The 6,080-nt window shown below is 30.6% G+C and overlaps 1 long non-coding RNA gene across 1 annotated transcript; it reads left to right on the top strand.

Annotated features, from left to right (window-relative positions):
* Window positions 1-1,803: 1,803 nt before the first annotated feature.
* Window positions 1,804-5,821, top strand: LOC134724779 (uncharacterized). The gene is made up of 3 exons (XR_010108486.1): window positions 1,804-1,975; window positions 3,346-3,422; window positions 5,618-5,821. It is a non-coding gene; the product is annotated as an uncharacterized LOC134724779 (long non-coding RNA).
* Window positions 5,822-6,080: the final 259 nt, after the last annotated feature.

Below are 6,080 nucleotides of genomic sequence, written 5' to 3'. Positions count from 1 at the left end.
ACGCCATTTTGTACATATTCCCAGGGGAAAGTTGATGCAAAGAATTCTTTTTTACTGTTTCGTCGCATTTAATAGAAAAAAGGACTTTGTGGCAAATAAATCAAGATTTTTTTTATAGAAAATCAACAGCCTTTAATACAGAGATTCTTGTTATTAAATTTTAAACACAAATTACTCACGTGATTTTCTATGATATGCTATTGTTTATTTTTTTACAAAAAGTTCTAAGCAACCTGTATATTCTAAAACACCTCGTGCTGAGTCACTAAAGTCGAGGCTACCTTATGGTGAACTTGATTTTGCTCATATTTATATTTATTTTAACCAATAACTACATTTAGAAACTTGTTTTAAGGAAATCAATGCTAGCACTGCATGCAATAATCCTAAATCTATCAGTCATCAAATTGCCAAATATGAGAGTACAAGGATAAAGGCTGTGGATTTTCTATAAAAATCTGGATTTGTTTGCCACAAAGTCCTCTTTTTCTATTAAATGCAATGAAACAGTAGAAAATAATACTTTGCATCAAGTTTCCCCTTGGAAAATGTACAAAATGGCCATTAATCTCCATTATTCATTATATCTGTAGTTTTGATACAATAAAAGTTTGAAAAGTTAGTACAAAAATGGCTACAGAAGGGGTCATAAACCTCAAATTTTTTTGCATCAGTGAGTGATTTAAATTTGTCAAATTGACAAGTGAGCAATACATGTGCCTTGTAGCCTTTTTTTAATAATAATTATACTTCTAGAGGACATGACACAATACGTGTTAACAGCATAGGAACAGTTTAAATTCCAATTTGAAATGATAAATTATACAGAACTTTGGTTTCCTTAGACACAAAAGTAATTAAATTTCACAGTATGCTCAAGTTCGTGTTCCTACACAATGATAATATTAACATTATTGTAATGAGTATTTGCACAACATTGTTTTTGCATTCAAATGAATGTTTGTAGTCTTTCTTAAATGGATGTCTACGAGAAAACCATGCAAAATCAAAAAAAAATTATGAAAGGGGTTGTGGAGTTTTCAGCTGATTTTGGGTTCCTAGTAAAGTATTAAGTACATCTAATAGTTCTATGTATAAAAATTGACAATTTATCTCAAAATATGTGAATACAGGGCAATTCTATTAAAGTACCAAATTTGCTGAAAAATGTTGTTGAAAATGGACATTTTTGTTTTTTTTTTATTGAATAGTTCAAAGTATTATATGACAAAAAAAACAGTTTTACCTTAAAATTCAGACTTATTACTAAAATAAACTGTAATTTTGATCTTATTTCAACCTTTAATTTTGTTTTTATTTTTATTAACATAAATGTGTTTTTCGAGAATTTGAATCCAGCCTGTACTGAAAATGTCCATAAAACCTCAAAAGTCACTCAAATTGAAACAATATTTTGTTAAACGTTATGGTTCACTACAAACTACTATTCCTTAACGGGATTTTCGTTGCAAATTGATATAAGCTTATTTAAATAAATGATGAAAAACTGAAAAATATACCTAAAATTATCTCCCTTTGTAAAACTCTTCACAATAAAAGCTAGATTTATTGTCAATAACAGAAGGAGGGAAATCAACAATTGTGCAAAAGGATAGAAAATAATGGTATTTTTGATGAATATGGTGTAGCCAAAAACTTATTTTCATTGAAAGAGTGTAACAAAAACATAGTAAACCATGTGGCCAAGACATTCCAACTGCCATTGGGATAAGTCTGATCCTGATCAGATAGTCTAGACAATAAGTCATGACATGAGGCAAGACTCACTATCTGATAATCATGTCTAGGTTTCAGACTCACATAACATAATTTTAAATGCATATGCTGCAAACATGGACAGGAGTTGGATTGCAGTGGACAAGAAGACAAAATGAGTTGATGTCATTCTTTCATGACCCTTGCAAATCTAGCAACGGAAATTCGTAGGCAAAACTTTCAGTTTCATTTGGTTCTGGTAAGTTTGTTATTTATTTCTTTTGGTTAGAAAAAGCAATTTGACACCATAAAAAGACCTACTTTAGAAACATCACATCAACTCATAAATATAGGAAGAAGAGCATTCACCATTTGTCTTTGGGAGAAAAAGGGGGGGGGGGGGGTATTTACATAATTTTCTGGAAGCAAACACTGATTTAATTTTCATTGACATACATTTATAATGATTTAGAATTCTTCTGAAATTTATAATAATCATGATAAAAGATATATTCGATTACAAAGTTCGCCCTGAGTTTGTTTTCCAAATTGTCAATAAGAGTCCGTTGACTCAGGTTTTTTTCTCCTAATTCAAAATTAATGGTTGCTTCAAATCCCTGTTTTTAAATATAACCCATTGAAATAGTAAACATTCATTAGATAGATATAGGAAGATGTGGTATGAGTGCCTACATGTATTCATCCAAATAACAATTTATAAAAGTAAACCATTATAGGTCAATGTACGGCCTTCAATGCAGAGCCTTGCCTCACACGGAACAACAAGCTATAAAAATGATAAAGGACCCCAAAAGTACTAGTGTAAAACCCTTTGAACAGGAAAACCAATGGTCTAAAAAGGAATAACAAGAAACACGTACAAATTAATGTACATAAAGATAACGAAAACTACTGTACATTTAGGCTAACTAAAAAGTATGTGTGTTAACCGCACTACCCTTACCTACCATTATTTTTATCCCTTACCTAAAGATTTTTGTAAGGTTTTGATAAAACACTGTTCAAGTCACAATATATCTCCCGAAGAGTTGTGAATTTCCTGTCTTTATTCATTCCTTTACCGATACTACATTGTACAATGCAACTAGATTGATTCAATATATGGTTCTCAAACTCAAAAACATGTTTTACAGACTATGAGCTTGTTTTTTTTCTCTCTAAATATTTGTTACTGTGAATCTTTTTCTTTATATTTCCGAAGTGAAGGTCATGTATCACAGTGATAAACATGGGAAAAGAACTTGTACATGTATTTACTTCTATCAGTTAATAAAATAGAATCAGAATAGAATATGCTTACAAACTAATCCAAATTAAAGGGCACAGAACGGGCAACATGAGATTATAACATTACAGATTACTCAGATAAAACAAATTCAAAATGACAATACTGAAGATATGAATTACTTGAGTGTGTGATTGATATCATAGCATTTATGACATTTACACAGATTAATTATCATATCTACAAAACTTTTTTTTTCAATGATCCAATGCATTATTTTATAAAGCCAACTCAATTTACAATGTACATATACATGTAGATGTAACTCACTGTACTGATCATGCAAATGCACAAATATACATTTTTTTATTTCTTATCAACAGGTTAATGTTGAAGATGGAAAAGCACAAAAAAAATATAAAAATGAAAGCAGATACATGTATGATAGGAGATCATATAGGTAAATATATGATATAATTGATAAAAAAATGATTCAAACAAGTCATAAAAAGAGACTACTAAATAGACAGCAAATATGACCTCTGTTGTGGCATTATTTGTGAAATATAATCATATACAGAAATTGGAAATTGACCAGTTACATTTATTATTGTAAAAACATGATAAATGTTCAGAAATTAGATGAACCCTTCAATTTTAAAAGTTGAATCTGGTAAACAAAAAGTAAAAATAACACACAGAACACTCAAATTCTTATTTTATAATCAATTACGGCATGTAAGGGCCATATCAGTACAATTTACACAACAAAATTTTCATTACTCATCATATTGAAATTGTTTTCTTTATTAGAATTAAACCTAGAAAAAAATATATATGTTCTTGTCAGCTTGACAGATCCTCATTTATAGTATACATGCATACATTTGTATATTGTAAACCTGAAGACTACATTTGTATTTTTCATTTTTGAAAAAGCACTTTAAGCATTATTACAGCTATTTTCCTACTGCATGTAGAGTAAAACTTTGGAAGGTTTGCTTGCTCCGTTGTATATATATTAATTCGAGCTTTGTAATTAATGTTGATATCTTCTGGTAGAGTACTTTTAAATTTGATTAGACGTTATGCCAATTGTAATTGTACAATATACAAACAAACCATGCAAGCTAACCAAGTCTTAGATTTACATGCCTTTGGAATTTAGCTGTAACATTAATTATATATTTGTTTTCAATGCTTATTGTTTTACAAATTTCAAATGTTTTGGCTTGTTTTTAAATGATCCATATCAGCTATAGGGTCAAAAGCGTCCAAGTTAAACTTTAAGTATGTTTTACTTGTGTCTGATGCTTTTTTGCTTTGAGCAAATAAAATATGTTTAAATCTAAATAAAGTTAAACTTGATTTGATAAAACAATGGAATAATTGGTGTTCTTTCATATTATGCAAAATTAAACAGTGCATTGTAGTCATATTTTTCTAATTTCGGGCATGTCTTAAAAGCTTTAAATTGAACCAAATCAAGGTATAAGGGATTCAGAACTCAACTTAGTTTGATTTTTTTGTCGAGCCTACACCTTTTGTTGCAGAAAGCTTGACATAGGGATAGTGATCCGGCGTCGGCGTTAGCTAACTTCTTAAAAGCTTTATATTTAGGAAGGTAGAAGACCTGGATGCTTCATACTTTGTATATAGATGCCTCATGTTACGAACTTTCCATCGGTCACATGTCCAATGTCCTTGACCTCATTTTCATGGTTCAGAGACCACTTGAAAAAAAAGTTAAGAATTATTGTAATGTTTAATTCTCTCTTATCATAAGTAATTGGATAACTATATTTGGTATGTGCGTATCTTGCAAGGTACTCATGCCCATCATACAGTTTTCACTTGACCTCAACCTCATTTCATGGTCAGTGAACAAGGTTAATTTTTGGTGGTCAAGTCCATATCTGAGATACTATAAGCAATAGGGCTAGTATATTCGGTGTATGGAAGGACTGTAAGGTGTATATGTCCAACTGGCAGGTGTCATCTGACCTTGACCTCATTTTCATGGTTCAGTGGTTATAGTTAAGTTTTTGTGTTTAGGTCTGTTTTTCTTATACTATATGCAATAGGTCTACTATATTTGTTGTATGGAATGATTGTAAGGTGTACATGTCTAGCTGACAGGTGTCATCTGACCTTGACCTCATTTTTATGATTCAGTGGTCAAAGTTAAGTTTTTGAGTTATGGTCTATTTTGGCTAATACTTTATGCATTAGTCAACTATATTTGGTATACAAACACCACCAACCTCATTAAGGTGCAATCTCTGCGTTGTAATAGAATGTACTTGAGCTGTTTAAATCTCATTGTTGAAGGTTGTACAGGGGACTTACATTCATTTCATTTGATCTTTTGTGGATATTTGTCTCATTTGTAATCAATACTCATCTCCCTATTTTTGTGTTGTCATAATGTCATTAATTAAATACAAGATGAAATCTGCAAATTTAACTTCATTAAAATTAATTTTGCTGCAGCTTTTGAGCTAGTTTACATTATTTCTTATTCTATGTACTGGAATGTCAGAGTTGTGATAATAGAAACACATTTACACTAAGACCAAGCTAATAATCAATTTCTTTTTTAGGAAATTTCAATCATTTAATGGATAACAATTGTTTTCTTATTTTTTTTTACAGACATTTGGTGATCCAAAAATAACTGGAGTTCATGAAACAAGACTGATTGCTGGGACACATTTTTGTTGATAAACATGTTTATGATGAAGAAAAACTTGGATAGTATTACGGATACTTGAATAAGGCTCTGATCTGTCTTTGATTTTTCCTGTTGGTGTTAAAAAATTGCAAGCTCAAATAAAAATAAATTGAAATGGAACTCATGGATATGCTTAACTTTGAAAAAAGAAATAAACAGCAATGTGAATCTCGCCGAAGTCTTACCAACAACCAAGTCAACACACAGTTGCAAGACAAATGAGAAGAGAGAGACATTTGCAAGGACTTAGAGTGTTCTCACTGTCTCACCATTAGAATGGCTTTCTCATCAGCAAAGAAGAAGTCTAAAAATTACTTCTGCATTAAAAGGTCATCAATATTGAAGACAATCAAGAAGATTACGGTTGTACTTGGCCATTTGATA

The sequence above is a fragment of the Mytilus trossulus genome, chromosome 7, assembly GCF_036588685.1.
Source record: "Mytilus trossulus isolate FHL-02 chromosome 7, PNRI_Mtr1.1.1.hap1, whole genome shotgun sequence".
Lineage (NCBI taxonomy): Eukaryota > Metazoa > Mollusca > Bivalvia > Mytilida > Mytilidae > Mytilus > Mytilus trossulus.
This window is presented reverse-complemented; position numbering and strand designations above follow the sequence as displayed.